Below are 16,782 nucleotides of genomic sequence, written 5' to 3'. Positions count from 1 at the left end.
CAAAGGTCACACCCTTCAACATCCCATTTACTGATGTTGGTGGGATATGCTGCAAACTTCCCCAAGCTGTTGTGGCTTGCTAAACGCAGGGTCACCGTGGCTTGGTTGAAGGGTCCGTCTCCAGAGTTGCCGTGGCTTGATTGAAGGCTTATTCTCCCTCTACAAAGAATTGGTTTCATGATGCAGGCTTCTGAGAGGACTCTACAGTCTACTGTTTACAGATGCAGTCCTCATGCAGTTGCACCAAGTGCACCAAGAGAGATGGGCATTGACTGAATGAGCAATGTGCTCTGAGACTGTAGTGGAAGCAATGTGCTTGACATTACTTTATTATGTTTACAGGTCTGACAACGTGTGTTTATTTGTGTTAAATTGTAAAATGTGTGTGTGTTTTGTGCAGTAACTGGCGCATGTGATTCTGTGTAAACGCCATTACTAGTTATGGTTATATTTAAAAACAATGTATAAAAAACATGTCATCACGTCATGGATACCTGTCAACCACGCCCACCACAAGTCCTGAAGATGAAGAGGACCCTATGGTAACAAGCCCAGGATAGCAATGCTTACCTCATGACTTTTTCTTAAGAAGAACTTGAGGAAGAAATAAGACAGAGAGAAGCAGTCTAAACACATCAGATAAAGAGAGCCAAAAGAGATGTCAGATCTCCGTTGCTTTCTGGAGTCTTCAGAACATTCATAAAAAGGAGAAAATGTGTCAATGTAAAGGTTTTGGCATGAACAATCTGTAAATAGATGGTATTCCACAAAGCCAAGACACAAATCTTGCTTCTAGACATGCAATTGAAGCTTAATCCTACACCGATTATGCTAACTGATCCCCAGCACGTAATGGTGTGTGGCATTGACAAGACCTGACAATTGTATTTGGAAAAGATTCCGAAACATTATGAGAACAATGTTCTTATTGGGAGAGGTGTGTATGAATGTGCATGCACAGAGAGTCCAAGGTGGTTTCATGTAAGACAGTGTTGTTGGTGTTCTTCTGAAGTGAAAAAAGTGGTGGCACATCTGACATTTCTGGCCTAGTTCGAAGAAGGATACAACTTTACATTGACATTATACTGGGTATGGTACTAGAATTTCACAGCCAGAATTTCGTCTGGCATAAATATCCTTTTATAAAAACATGTTGAAAACATGTTTAAAAAAATAACATCCACTTGAGTTCGTAATATAAAATCTACACCTAATGTAACTTTATGTTTTGCAGAAAATATTTAGGACACATTACTTTTGTCAGACAACATTTTTGTATACAAAATTCTGACATGCAGTGTCAAGGATTCACCCTTTTAGCGTAGTGCCAGAATGTGAGATTTAACAGAGCAAGAACATTGCTGAATTTTCTTTCCCTACATGAACTGTCAAAGTTTGCTTTGCCAATTGACGGCCCTCGAATCTTATTTTATTTTTGCAGATATCTGTAGCTAATGCCTGTATCTACAAATGAATGGCTTTCTATATTACCTCAGTGTAGCACCGGGTTCACTGTTTAGCATTCCAAAACGGGACTGTGGTGGTCTAGCTTGTGGTAAATATGGCAGTTTAAGGCTAACGGATGGTCCACTTGCTTACATATATCAAACTGTGACTGTTTAATAAACCCTGGAGCCTTTTAGGTTCGGAGATACAACTTTGTTTTCACCAAGAACAGATTCCTTGTTTTAGTAAATCCAGTTTTGCAAGATATCCCACAATTTAGTGAGATGAGTTTGCTTCTACACATGTTTTGTCATAATTGTCAGCATGCACACGAAGATATGTGTGCACAGATCCAGTGCATGAATGAATTTCTTTGTATCTCCTAAACATGTGAGTCTTAAGGGACAAAGAAGATGGAGGGAGTGCATAGATTCTGCCTATGCAGGGTCTTTGTGCCTCAGGTGAATGTGATACACTAAACATGTGAGTGAAGGCAACAAGGACTACATGTCCCATGGAGCCACAGGGCCATCACACAATGTTTAAATGGTGAAAGTCATTTTGAATGTGTGGAAATGTTTTTATTAATTAGAACAATAATGCCTAATTTATACATGCTTTCGCATAATTAGGCCGTAGCCAAATTGCATTTAGATCTGTTCCTGTTTAAAGAAATAAATGTGCAATTTTATTTTATGTGAACAAGCCTTCCCCGCATGCATGAGTGTATTTTTCATTTCAGGAAACCAGCAAAATAGAAATCTCACCCGTGGTCACTGTATTAATAAATTGTATTAAAATGCGATCCTCTCGAGGAAGCCATGCTCAAGATGTCCCTGTTTTTTAAACTATTACGGTCCTTTACTTGAGCCTTTCCTAGGGACCATTCAGTAGCTCAACTGTCTAATGTATTTGTCTAATATGTACGTCATGTCATTTTCTTCATTTTCTATGCAAACCTCATTCATTAATATGTATTAGAAGTAGTTGTTTCTAGGTGTGTCATATTGAATTTCCAGATGTGCATTAGAGTGTTCATTGCCACACTAAAAAGATACATTGCCAGTTCAACCCTATTGGGTTGTATCACACAACTAAATATGTGTGGCTTTTCTGTCTAAAATCCAAAAAAAGATTATGTTTTGGGATATGTGCCAGACTTTTTTTGCCTTTCTAACTGAGCAAAATCTATGTCAGTCTGTTTTTTTCTTAACTTTGGTCAGGATATCGACTTGATTCAGAGACCAAACCTAATGTTAGTACTCTTCCAGATCATGATTGGCTATTGTATTGCTGCCAATTCGTAATTTATTAACTAACTACGTTTTGCCTTTTGTAATGATCTACATTTTTAACAAACCTATAAGGTTTAACTTGGAATTCACTATTTTATTTCCAACTTGCACCCGGCCATTAATCTTCTGACAGAGTGTAATACGTTCCTTCTCCTTCAAGTGTGCCAGGGATTTTCCTGAGGGAAATCTATTGCTCTAGCCCATGGGCGAAGACCACACACCCTGGAAGGACCACAGCTATAGAACTAATCTCAAGCTGGGCTAATTTAAAGGTTCGACACACCCATTAAACCATTTTAGCTAGTCTGTGGTTTCCAAGAGACTCCTTGTGGCTACCAGGCTGCCTATTTTAACCTACTTGGCCTCACAAATGATCTGTCTGAGAGCTGTTTTTGGGTCAGAGTTTTGGATGACTTATAGACCATATGCAATCATAGTCCAGCCCCGTGAACAAAGTGGTGTATTATATGATGTGGTTGTGCAACCACACCTTGAAATACATCTTGCGTCCTGTTAGGCTTGTTTGAAAAAGCCTTAGCTCGCCCTGGGTAGCTGTGGCTTCAAGCCATCAGGTGTAATCAAAGGACCATTTAGAAGTTCCAAAACAATTGGACAGGGGGAGCAATCAGGGTCTGTAGGACAGTTACTTTGTCAGCAAACAGTCTCATATCAAGTTGTAGGCTCTATGGGCGATCTGCCTTAGACATTAATGGAGTGGTCCTGATGCAAAGGGTATATGATGCTGAAGCGCCTGCAGGATGTCGAGGATGCTGTACAGTCGACAGGGGCTTTCTGGGGCTATGCCTCGGTCCATGGTTTTGGTGGGTGACTTTGGCCACAGGGATTAATGTCAAAGTCTCAAAGTCCTGTTGGTCCAGCAGAAGTCCAGTTGCCACTAGACTACTGGTCTCTGGTCACAATGAAATCAGCACTTCCCTTTGGTGAAGGCTAGTGTTCTCCTTGGAAGACCATACTGCACTGTGATTATTCTCCCAAGTTCCACTCCTATTGTGTGTGTCTACCATTTGCCCTTCAAAGGCTACTTTCCCTTTCAAGTGCGTCTTTTGGGCATATAGCCTGTGAGGCTTCCTGCCATGCTGAGGTAACAGCTATTCTAATGGCAGGCCTCCATTGTTCCATTTCCTGGAAGTTGTTCACATTCCACGGCAGAAGACTGTCTTATGGCCTGCATCTGCGAATGGCCAATGGAAACTTGGGCAAAAGAGTTGCAACTTTCAAAAAGTTGCTTTCATTCGGAAGTTACATTACATTGGACTGGGGCATCAAGTCAGGTTTAATGCAATGAACATTTTGATACCTTGAAATACCAACTTTAGTAGTCTCATTCAAAAGTTAGTACAGCTGAGTTGTCAGCACGTAACCATGTAGTCACTAACGGGGCCACTAGCCTTTCCACAGCAAAAATGGCATTTTGGAGTTTTTACTTTTGGGCATATGAAAATATGTGTCCTACTTTTTAACATAGAGTACCCTACCTTTGGGCTCAATAGGCCTGCTGTAGGGATGACATATACATTAAAAAGAAATATCTAGATTGTCATTAGTTTAAATGGTAGTCCAAAGTTAGCAGTCCTGGAAGGACACTTTAACTTACAAGTCCTGGGAGCGCCTGGTATCATATACTAGGGGTACCCAATGGTTATAAGCCAATCAAACATACACCTTTAGGGGTCAAGGCATTGGCACTGAAGTCTGGTTAGCAGACATCAATGTACTCTCTGAGTTGAAAACCCAACAGCATCAATCCAAATCTTTGGAGGATATCATCCAAAAAGAGGCATTTCCTTACAAGCTCTGGCATCTGCCTCATCAGATGCCTCATCACCTGGCTATAGAGATCTTGATCCTGACGATGCAGATTAGTGATAAATCATTGAAAATGTTATTTCATAAATTTTGTACACCTGTGACCCACGAAGGAGCTGCTTTTTCAGCTCGCAGCTGCAAATTGGGATAACCTGCTTTCAGCCAGTGGCGTTGTAAGGTGGCTGTATTTCATCTAATATTTCACATTTTACCAGGTACTGGGTCAATCTGTTGCAGCTTGGCTTGCACCCCAATAATCAAGTCTATAATTGTGGAAAATAGTCAGTGCATGATAGGACAAAATGCTGTCTTCATGAACCAGGGGTATGTCTCCCTTGAGAAACTTCTGGGTCCCCAATACGCAGTACCGAAGTTAGCTCCGGTTAGGTGTTTGGTAGCAGGTAAAGTTGGTTCCAAACGTTTCCATGGCTCCCAGCAGCGTCAAGAAGTTGTACTTTACTTTGTTGTTCAATCAACTAGAAGTTGGGCAATCCACTTCAGCGTCTGTCAGTTGGTGTTTCAAGGATCGAGTATGTGTGTCTCTTGCACAGCCCATTAGGAACTAACATGGTAAAACGGTCCGAACTGGCTGATCCTGCAGGTGTTTCTAGCCTTGTACCTTGTGTGCAGGCAAACACTCTGGTTAAGGAAGCACAGAATGTAATTGGGAAGACGCTACACCACTGCTGCTGATAATAAGATGTTTTCACACTGGTGGTTCTTCCTCATGATCAAATATATAGTTACTACTCAAAGTGAAGACCCAACCCTGGGTCTTTACACTTCCACTTTGTGAATGTGTGATTTGGGGAACAAGGTAATCTCATTCACGTTACATCATATTTTTTTCTGACTGATGTTCTTATCCCTGAAAGGGCAGGGAAAGATACTGCAATTAAAAATAAAAAGTATTGTGCGATTTTGAAAGCAGAGATGAAGGTTTGCTGTCTCTCTCAGGACACTTTGGCATAGTCCCTTCAGGAAAATACCTTTGCCTATATGGCCAACCCTGCATTAAGGCTAAGAGTTTTGAGGAAGCACAGGAGTGCCTGACTGCCTAGAGAGGAAGGTGTAAAGCCAGAATATCATGGCCTACGTAGCGTCTGACAAAACGTTTGTGCCTCAAGCATTTTTTACAACAGTATCGCCCATTGGAGATAATAATAGAAAATGTAAACCCAATGGATCTGTATTTTTCTAAACAATATTTAGGCCATGATATTTATGTCAAGTGATATTTTTGTCATTGATTTTCCTACATAAAACTAGCAGAAACGACTATGAAGAGAGTGAGTTAGTGAGGGTTGTTGTGTGTAGAGATATTTGGATGGTTTGTGATATGCTTTACTGACACAGGGAAGGCAGGTGACATTACACAGTACAGGGTGGTGGGAATATGAACACCTGTCGATGTGGGGGTGGGACACAAACGCTAACAGATTCATCAGAACAGTTCAGATAGCAGGGAAACATGTCTGAAAATAGGTGCTCAACCATATTGGAGATGTGAATTCACAGGGAAATGAACATTGTTTTTTTGGGAGCTAGAGAGATTTCTCACAGCTGGTGGAAGATAAAGTGGATATTTTTAGAGATATTGATCAGTGTATGGTCATTTGTCAGGACAGCTAATTTCGCTGGGCCAAGCTTGGATATGTTCACCAAAGAAATAGAAATACTGCTGAGGTCCTCAAATGTTCATGGTATAATTCAGTTTCCAATGGTTTAGTGGACTCTTTTAATACATTCACATTCCATCTGATCTTATACTTCTTTTTAATTGCTACAGGATTGGCCTGACCATTTCTGAATTTTGAAGAAGGGGGTCAAACTTAATGTTTCTAAACTTCATTCTTTGCCAGCTGCCAGTAGTAAACTTGGATTGTGGACTGTGGTTTGGACGTTTGCTGTTAAACAGACACCTTTGGTGGCTTGTACCGAATTGCAACACGCTAAATACATATCTTCAGTACACCCTAGGTAATGCAGAGTGCACTCCAAACCCGGTCTGCCTTGTTTCAGGCAGAAAATTAACAGAAGTTCCCAGGACTAAGCAGGTAGAAGGCTGATATCTGAAATTGTATTGACACAAAAATATAATGCTTTTCATAGCAGTGTCATCTGTACAATGTATAGACCGGTGGCTGGCACCTAGGGGTGTTTTTTTCTCCAACATTAAGGTTGAATTGGTCAGTGGGTGCATCACTTTGTTAAGAAGGGTGACTTACCTAGAGAAGGTTGTCGAGAAGAGGCTGGTGAAATTAGAAAGAAGTCTGTCATCATTAGGAAGGTCAAACTTTGGCTCATCCCTACTCCAAATCCCCTCATCCTACTATTACTATCTGTGAGCCTCAGTGGTGATACAGAAGGACACCAGGAAGCAACAACTCTTCATATGATACAGAAGTGGTTGCATGGCTCTAGAATCGTGATAGCTCACTTTCATCGACAACCAGGATATGCCATTGCTGGAACTGTGTCCTTGCTGGAAACTGTTGTAATGGATCATACCTCGACACCAGACTTACCACCTTTAAAGGGCAAACAAGGAGACACTCATACTCTCACTTGGCAGGATGATACAAGATAAATGGAGATTTGAGAGTGTTTTTCATTTCCCTGAGTTATCTATCAATGTGAGATGTGTGGATCTACTGTTTTATTCTGAGGGGATGTAATGATTGTGTTCACTAATCATAAAAATTTGAATTAGGCACACTTCCAACTGAACTAATTTGTAGCATTTAATAAAAAGTGTGTATTATTTCCCAATGGAATCTATTTTTTAACTTTAAATAACAATAAAATGAGTTCAAATCTGCAAAACTTAAAATGTATATCTTGCATGTTTCATGCAACTCTTTGTGGCTGGTGCCTGATGCACTAAGTCATTTTACCTTGACTGTAGTTTGTGACCTATGGTTACACAGGACCAATGCCAAGAAAAATATCAATTCAATATGCTGGGGCATCTAAAGCATATCTGCCACCTGCATGTATGTAAGCGGTGCTAAAGCAGCCAATTGCTGAATTGACTTCAGTTTGAATTTTCCTTTTGCATGTCCCATTTTGATCTGCCACTTTGTTTCAGTTTACTACTGTGATGCAAAGTGAACGTCTACAGCAGTTTTTCTTACCCTTTGGTCTACAGACCACTGGATGGTCATGATGCCTATTCAAGCAGTCTGTGATTCTTATGAAAATTAAGTATTGGTAGCTAAAAAAGTACATGTAAATAAAAAGTAAAACTAAAAATTGAAAGTTTTAAAATGCTCTGTAAATGTGAAGCAATTTGAAATTTGGTGCTAGATATAAAGTTGCTCTCCTTATCTTGATTTGTGAGAGCTCGGCAAGTACAGCAAACGGAATCTAGTATGGACATTGTTGACTTCAACTGAAGCAGCACTGGTAAGCGCTGACACAAAGAAAGCATGCATTGGAACAAAAAACAATGTGATACTGCACCCTAATTACAGCTAAGCCTTGTTTCAGACACAGAGACATTAAGGGGGTTATTATGAACCTGGCGGTTGGTAATAAAGCGGCGGTAATACCGCGACAGGCTGGCAGTAAAAAAAATTGGATTATGACCACGGTGGAAACCGCCAACACAGACAGCCACTTTAACACACCGACCGCCAGGGTGGTAACGGCCGCTGGGCTGGAGACTATGGGCTCCAGCCAGGCTGCCGTTACAATCCCACCCTCTGGATTATGACCCCGCCTACCACCATGGTTTTCGTGGCAAGCGTACCACCACGAAAACCATGGCAATAAGCACTATCAGTGCCAGGGAGTTCCTTCCCTGGCACTGATAGGGGTCTCCCCTGCCCCCCTCCTGCTCCCCAGAGTCCTCCCTCCCCCTCCTGCCCCCCAATCATTTACACACCCACACATGCACACATATACACATATAGCATTCTGGCGGAATTCTGTCGACGGTCATAATACGCGTGGCCGGCTGGTAGCCACGGCGACAGAATGTTGGCAGCCTTCGGAGTGGCGGTAGGCGGCAGTTGCTGCCAAATTTGTAATGAGGGCCTTAGTAACTACCAAGGTTCTACACAAAAGGATTTGCTTCTCATACCAGTAAGGTTGCTGGCCATGCATGTGAATTCATCTGGATTCATGCATTTCCATACACTGGAAAATTCTAGACCTACTGACGTGACCAACACTTGTAATTTGGGTGTTTTTAAAGAGCCTTAACCTAGCCATAACTTTGCCCTCTGCTATTAATTTGACATTTGTTTAATCCAAGAATTTAGGTGCAGTCTTCAAACTTTACCCCATCCATCTTGAGCACATTCAGTGTGCTTGCAATATACCTAATCTATGCATAACACCAACTATCTTATAATCTTTATGGCTAATGATCCCACTGTTTTGGTTAGCATTTGAAACTGCAGTTTTCGGTGTCAGACACACCCAGATCACCATTGTCATGGTTCACTATAACATTACTACACCCAGGGCCAGATGTACGAAACCATTTCGCATTTGCAAAGGTTCTGATTCGCAAAATCAGACTGTTTCTTACTTTAAAATTGCCTTTTGGTATGTACCAAACCGAAACTGTGATTTAATAACACATTACCAAATTGCACTTTAACTTTGCAAATAGATATGAATTGGTATTTGCAGGAGCGTGTTTAGGACATCCCTTCCAGAAAGCAATTTGGAATAGGATGTATTCATGTTTTGCGACCCATATCTGGTGGCAAAACTTTAATATATTACCAATTAGACAAAGGGAGTGGTAACCAATGCACAAATGGGAGAGTTCTCCAAGTGAACCCTTCCCTTTTGTGAATTTTGACAGAAACATTTTTAGGAGTAGGCAGGTCCCAAAGACCACTGCCTACTCTTAAAATGTTAGTTAAACATTTTTTTTTATCAATCACATTCTGCTTTCCCCTAAAAAACACAAGCTGCACTTAACCAAAAAGATTACTTTATTTAAAAAGCAATCACGGACATGGTGGTCTGCTGACCTCAGCAGGGGACCATCCCTGTGAATCGTAGTGGATCACAATTTGCTACCTTCCTCCAGTGCTTAATTTGTAAATAACAAGGTGCCGGTGCTCAAAGCTCTACTCTTAAAAACGCGGCAGCTGCAATTAAATGTGGGAACGCAGAATACTAAGGCGGCGTAATCCTGAAGTCACCTCGGGTCTCTTTAATCCATATAAAGCCTCTCCCTGCCTTTTCAGCTCACTTTTGCAGCTTTCACCTTTCTCCCATTGTGATGCTTTTTCGTTTTTCTCTTCCTCCGTCTTTTCCAGATGTGTCTTTTGCCAGCAGCAAATGCTTGCGTCCGAAGAATAAGAGCTGGCCCTCAACAATAAGTGCCGGTGCTCAGCACCAGAAACAACAAGCACAAATTAAGCACTGCCTTCCTCCCTTTTAACATTGCCCCTTTGATGGATCTGCACATAACTTAACAAGTAAGCTAGAAATATTAAATGGCTGCCAAAATCCATGAGGATCCATCACACAGCTACAATGCTATGAGCAAATCAGTTAGATCAGTGGAAACTGCAACTTACACAAACTAACTGTATAATCGATTTGAATTCAGAAAGTTGAACTTTTTTCAGAAAGTAAAAGACTCAGGCGGTCAGCTTCCTCGTTGCAGGGCCTTTCCCATGCGGTTACCGCCATTTGGCCGCTCCGCGGTCAAAAGACCGTGGCGGCCATTCTGGCTTTCCCGCTGGGCCGGCGGGCGCCCGCCAAAGGAGCGCCCGCCGGCCCAGCGGGAAAGACCCTGCAACGAGGAAGCCGACTCCGAATGGAGCCGGCGGAGTTGCAGGGGTGCGACGGGTGCAGTGGCACCCGTCGCGATTTTCACTGTCTGCAAAGCAGACAGTCAAAATCTGTATGGGGCCCTGTTAGGGGGCCCCTGCACTGCCCATGCCAGGGGCCCCACAACACCCGTTCCTGCCATCCTGGTTCTGGTGGTGAAAACCGCCAGAAACAGGCTGGCGGGAAGGGGGTCGGAATCCCCATGGTGGCGCTGCCATGGAGGATTCCCTGGGCCAGGGGAAAACCGTCGGGAAACTGCTGGTTCCCCTTTCTGAACGCGGCTTTACCGCCGCGGTCAGAATAGCCCAGGAAGCACCGCCAACCTGTTGGCGGTGCTTCCGCTGCCCTCCGCCCTGGCGGTCAGAGACCGCCAGGGTTGGAATGAGGGCCTCAGTCCTTTTTTGGTAAAAAGGGTAAGTGAATAAGTCCACTTCCCATTCTGTCAAATTCTTGGGGTTGCAGAATACCATGCCTATTTATGCTTCATTTTGGTTCATGTCTCTTTCCTTCACAAATCTAGATTTTCTGTCTCTTTATCCTACTCTTGAAATTCCATCATATAAGCCTACCAGACAACAAAGCTGCCTAGTTGTGAAAGACTTATTTGGGCTTTCCAAGAACATAGAAGAGTTTGCAGCCTGCTCTTTCTCTACCATTGATTGGCTTTACTGTCATCCTCATTTACTTGCTTCTTATTTTATGGCTAGCATTGGCCATTTTGTGCTTGTGTGTCACCTGGAGTATTGCAATTTACTTGTGTTCTTCCGCTGCTCACTTTTAGAGAACTACTTTTTTCTTTTGTCTTAAGCAGTTCATTAGAGAGCATGTGTTTTCCAACTGTCTTTCTGAGGTGCTTCTCTTCCCACCACCCATGATCATTGTGGCTTTATTTTGCCTTTGTGCTTCTCCCTGTCCCTCCTGCATGACGTGCTCACCCTTCGGTGCTACTCCTCACTCCATTGCTTTCTTGTCTTGTGCTTCTCTGCACCTAGCGTCATGTTGCTCTTCAGTTTGCTTTTGTCTTTTATGCTTCACATTGCTCTCTATTGCTTTTCTCCCGCCCCCACTCATGACATCCATGCCAATTCCCTCCACACGCACACTCCTGTGTAACTTCCCTTATGTCGCCCTCCCACATGTTTCTTTCACCTCACACCCCATCACTGCCGTGTTGCTTCCACTACCCTGCTCTGTTGCTCATGCTACTCCTATTTTGCTTCTACCATCTGCTCTTAAAAGAAACAATTTTGTGTTTTTTTTCTTTTTTCTTTACTGCTGCAACTCAGTTCATTAAATAAAAAGAAAAAAGGTGCCCATTTCTATTTGTAGGAGCTTGCAAATATGGTGCATGCACCTACAAAATTACGTGCCATGGACTTTTTTTATTCTTCTTTAGCCATGCTGCTCAGCATCAGGGGTGCTGTACAGCATCACTGCAAACCATTGGCAAACCCAATAGGTCCCAAAGGCTAGATCTATTGTCTTTGCTAATGCTTCTTGTCATCATGGATCTCCCCCTTTATCGCTGTTTTACTGTCATTCTCTTCTTCTTTCCTTTTCTGCCTTTCTCTCTCTTGCTCAGGGTCAAAGTCTGATAATTAAAAATAAGACTTGATCTACCAAAATGAGTGTTATTGTCCACTACAACCACCAATTAAGCGCTCCCCTTTTTCAATGTTTTCCTGTCTTTCTCTTCCCCCTTCTTTTTCTGCCTTTCTCTTTCTCGCTCTTGCTCTAGGCAAAAGACTAATAATGAAAACTAACGGCCTAATTTAGATCTCTGTGAATGGGTTACTCCGTCGCAATGGTGATGGACATCCCATCCACCTAAATATAAATCCTATGGGATATAATGTGATTTATATTTCAGCAAATGGGATATCGGTCAAAGTTGTGGCAAAGTTACCCATCCGCCGAGATCTAGATCAGGCCCTAAGTCTTGTTCTACAAACATGAGTGTTATTCTCCACTACCAACACAAATACAGCATTTGTGCTCTCCCTCTCTCTGTACTAAAACAATGCTCATCACACTTGTACTTAACCAAAGAAAACATTTCCACTTTACTGAAACTTGTGAGTTTTACAAAAATCTTGAATTCAAGATGGTTGCAATTAATAAACCAGCACATATGAACCCCACTCTTGAGGAGACTGGTGGAATGAGAGGAAAACATGGGCCCTCTACGTTTGAATCCTCCCAAAGGAATATCATAAATCATGCATGCGTGCCGAAATGAGGCTAAGCAAGCCTATGTGTACTCTGTATGGGGAAATACCCTATTTTCAAGAACTCAAGTGTGCCTTAATGTCCTAAATCATGGCCCTGACATCGCAAAAGATTCTACGGGACAATGCCCTGGTTGTCATTCTTCATCGTTAACCATCAAGGCTCGCCATAGTATCCTCAAATGGCGGGGGAGCCCTCTGAGATAGCAAGGGTACTTGGCAGGAGAATCACTTACCAAAGTTAAAAGAAACAAAGTTAAAACCCGCTTCATGGCACCATCATGACACAGTATCTACGAGGGAAGGCTGCTCCAAAGGGTCTTACAGTTACCGATGAGCCCTGCATCTTCCTTGGTGGTATGTCATTCATCGCCTATAAATGCATGAGAGATTGATGCATACTTATCATCAGTAAGGCCAACAGAAGTTCGTATTTTATTCTCATACAGATACCAATAAGTGAAAACAATCTTTAAACAAAAGTTCAGGTATCAAAAGACTTGAAGAAATTTATAAAGAAATGACACAGCACAACGAATTCTTAACCCAGGCCAAAACTAATAAGCTGCACAAGGACATTAAGAAGTTCAGCCATGTCACAACTATCCCCTACAAGACAGACAAATATTATGTCAATGACAGGAAATAAAGCAACAATACACAAAAAAACAATGCACAAGAAGACGACCTACACCACAGAACTGGTCTTGCAGCAGGGTGGCACGTTGCCCATGGAAGTGCTTTAGAAGGAAGAGAATGTCTCTCTCGTGGGGCCTATATGGGTAGTGTTTCGATGTCACATGAGGACCACAATCCTGCTGTCACCATGTGTTGTAATTGTGGTTCGTGTGAAAAGGAGTGAGGAATAGGTAGTGCTTAATTTGCGCCAGTGGTTACCGGTGGAGCCTACTGGCACTCATTTTTTGGGACCGGCACCCATTTTTCCACATAGGACTTTTACCAAGAGCAAAAGACGGAAAACACACAAAGCTGAAAAATGAAGAAGATAAAGAGGGAACACCGTGACTAAAGGAGGAAGTAGAAACCTGGAAGAGTGAGATAAAGGTGCAGGGAGTTTCCCAGAGTGAATCAAAGAGATGTGACGTGGATTCAAGACTATGGGGGTGATTCTGACCTCGGCGGTAAAATGCCCTTACCGCCGGTCAGAAGACCGCCATAACACCGCCGCGGCCGCGGTCAACCGCCACAGTCATTCTGACCCATAACGGCCAAACCTCCAAAAATCCGTCCTCCACTGCAGCCCGCCACATCGGCGGGCAGCGATAAACTGGAGATGACCAAACCTCCACCGTCACGCCAACAGAAATACGCCCATGCCATTACGACCCACGAATCCACACGGCGGTCATTCAAACGCGGTATTCCATTGGCGCTACACACCGCCGCGGTCAGAATACACACACATCACCAAAACACAGCCACATTGGACAATTTGAAAAACACACACCTGATACACATACACACACCACTCCCACACAATCAACCAACTATAAAACACACACCCACATCACCCACAAACCCCTGCGACCCCAAATACTGAGAGAAGGAGAGAGAGACACAGCAGACAATCCAAAGCAAGACACACTAAGGCACACTACACCATCACACACACCACATAGTAGCACAAAGCACCACTCACCAACACACTCCTCATCACATACACCACCCCACACCTCACCCACACCACCCCATGGCACCCCAAAGGCATCCACGCTTTTCGGACCAAGAACTCCGGGTCATGGTGGAGGAAATCCTAAGAGTGGAACCCCAGCTCTTCGGCTCGCAGGTGCAGCACACAAGTATAGCCAGGAAGGCGGAGCTATGGCAGCGGATCGTGGACAGGGTCAACGCGGTGGGACAGCATCCCAGGAATAGGGAGGACATCCGCAAAAGATGGAACGACCTACGGGGGAAGGTCCGGTCGATGGTCTCGAGGCACAACATCGCGGTCCAGAAGACTGGCGGCGGACCCCCACCCACCCCTCCCGAATTTACATCGTGGGAACAAGAGGTCTTGACCATCCTGCATCCTCAGGGCCTCGCAGGAGTAGCCGGAGGAATGGACTCTGGTAAGTCCCATCTCAACTACTATATCCCCCACACCCCACCAGCATGCCAACCCACACCCCCACCCTCACCCCCAACCCCCCAGCACACATCCTTCCTGACAATGTCTCACCAGCACAACCCACCCATCCCAACACCAACTCCTGCATGCCAACACAAACCATGGGCACCCATCACCTAAGCATGACCACTGCACTAACCCCTCCCCCCCACTAAATACCCTCACAACACCTCCCTCCAGGAAATGCCTGCACTGGGGGACAAGGGCACCCACAACACGCATGCTATTGCACACACAGAAACAATAACCAAACTCTCTTACCCCATGCAGGACCCGAACGACAACACACCAGCCATGAGGGTCCAGAAGTGTCCATCCCACCACCAGAACTGGCCCACACTGAGGATAGCAGCTCTGTCGACAGTGAACCTGATGACCAGCCCGGACCATCGGGGACCTCTGGGCAGTCGGTTCCCCTCACCCAGACACAGGCCACACCAGACCCGACCCCCTCTGCCGACACCAGCACAGCTCCCACCCAGCGGGCCCATGCCTCTGTCTCTAGGACAGCTCAATCAGCGGTGTGTCTGCCACTACAGGGCACCCAGGCTAACGCGACACCCCAACAACAACAGGGACCTGGGGGCAGTGGGAGCGGGCACACCGGCCAGGGGACAGAGGCCGGGGGAAACCGGGCAGCTCGGAGGGCTGCTGTGCGACAGGGGGGGGAGGAGAGGCCCAGGGAACCCACTCTCCAAGAGGCCCTCACCACCCTCATGGGGGCCTACCACCACTCCCAAGAAACGATGGCGACGGTACTGGCCAGGTTCACTGAGATCCAGGCACAGCAGGAGGAACGCTACATGGGCTTCAGGGAGGAGCTGAGAATCATCGGGACCGCAATGGGGACCATCGTCCTGGCCCTCCACAGGATAGAGGACGCGTTGCGGGACCATAGTGCACCACACAGGGCCCCTGTCACTAGGCCGGACCAGGAACAGCCTACCACCTCCGCCGGCGCTAGTGGACAGGAGGTCCCAACACCTCGACAGCCCCCCAGAACCCCACCTCCTGCTGAAGAACAACCACCCCGTAAGAGGAGCCTGAGACCAAAGAAAAAGACAGAGTAGGATGTCAAGACCCCCGCCAGCAGGACATACCCCCTCAAGTCTTCCCACTGTCCCACATTGCCACCCTGTCCAACCATGAACTGCCTATGCTCCATCCTTCCACAGGCAAAAGAACAATGCACCTGTGAGACTGAGAACTGGACTCTGCCATGGATATTCCTCCACCCCCACCCATCACCCTTAGAATCACATGTACCGGTATCTAGCACTGTAAATAAATCACTTTTTGCACACAAACCTGTTTTGAGTCATGCTGTATTATTAACAAAGGGATAACATATTACTGTTCAATTTCTGTTCTGTCAATTAGTCATGACAACATACCAATGTCAATATGCTGTATTTCATGGGCGAACCAAGCAGAAGTCAGGTACTGAGTCAGACAGCACTGAGAAGGGAAGGGAAAGGCATAAATTAATAAAAAACATCTGTGGGGAACTACAGAAAGTATAGATGCAGGAGGCTAGAAGCAATTGTGAAATGGCGTGGGTGATTCTTACCTGGGTGTTACTGGAAATACTGTTGTATCACTCTGTCCCTATTGTCTGTGTCGTCCTCAGAGTCTTCCTCCTCTTCACTCTCCACAGGCTCCACGGCTTCTACAACACCACCATCTGGACCATCCTCCTGCAGGAAAGGCACCTGGCGTCGCAAAGCCAGGTTGTGAAGCATACAGCACGCCACGATGATATGGCACACCTTCTTTGGTGAGTACATTAGGGATCCACCAGTCATATGCAGGCACCTAAACCTGGCCTTCAGGAGGCCAAAGGTTCGCTCAATCACCCTCCTTGTACGCCCATGGGCCTCATTGTACCGTTCCTCTGCCCTTGTCTGGGGATTCCTTACTGGGGTCAGTAGCCACGGCAGGTTGGGGTAACCAGAGTCACCTATTAGCCACACACGTTGTCTCTGTAGCTGCTCCATCACATAGGGGATGCTGCTATTTCGCATCACATACG

The sequence above is a fragment of the Pleurodeles waltl genome, chromosome 9 (genome assembly GCF_031143425.1).
Source record: "Pleurodeles waltl isolate 20211129_DDA chromosome 9, aPleWal1.hap1.20221129, whole genome shotgun sequence".
In the NCBI taxonomy this organism is placed as follows: Eukaryota; Metazoa; Chordata; class Amphibia; order Caudata; family Salamandridae; genus Pleurodeles; species Pleurodeles waltl.
Note: the sequence above shows the minus strand (reverse complement) of the source record.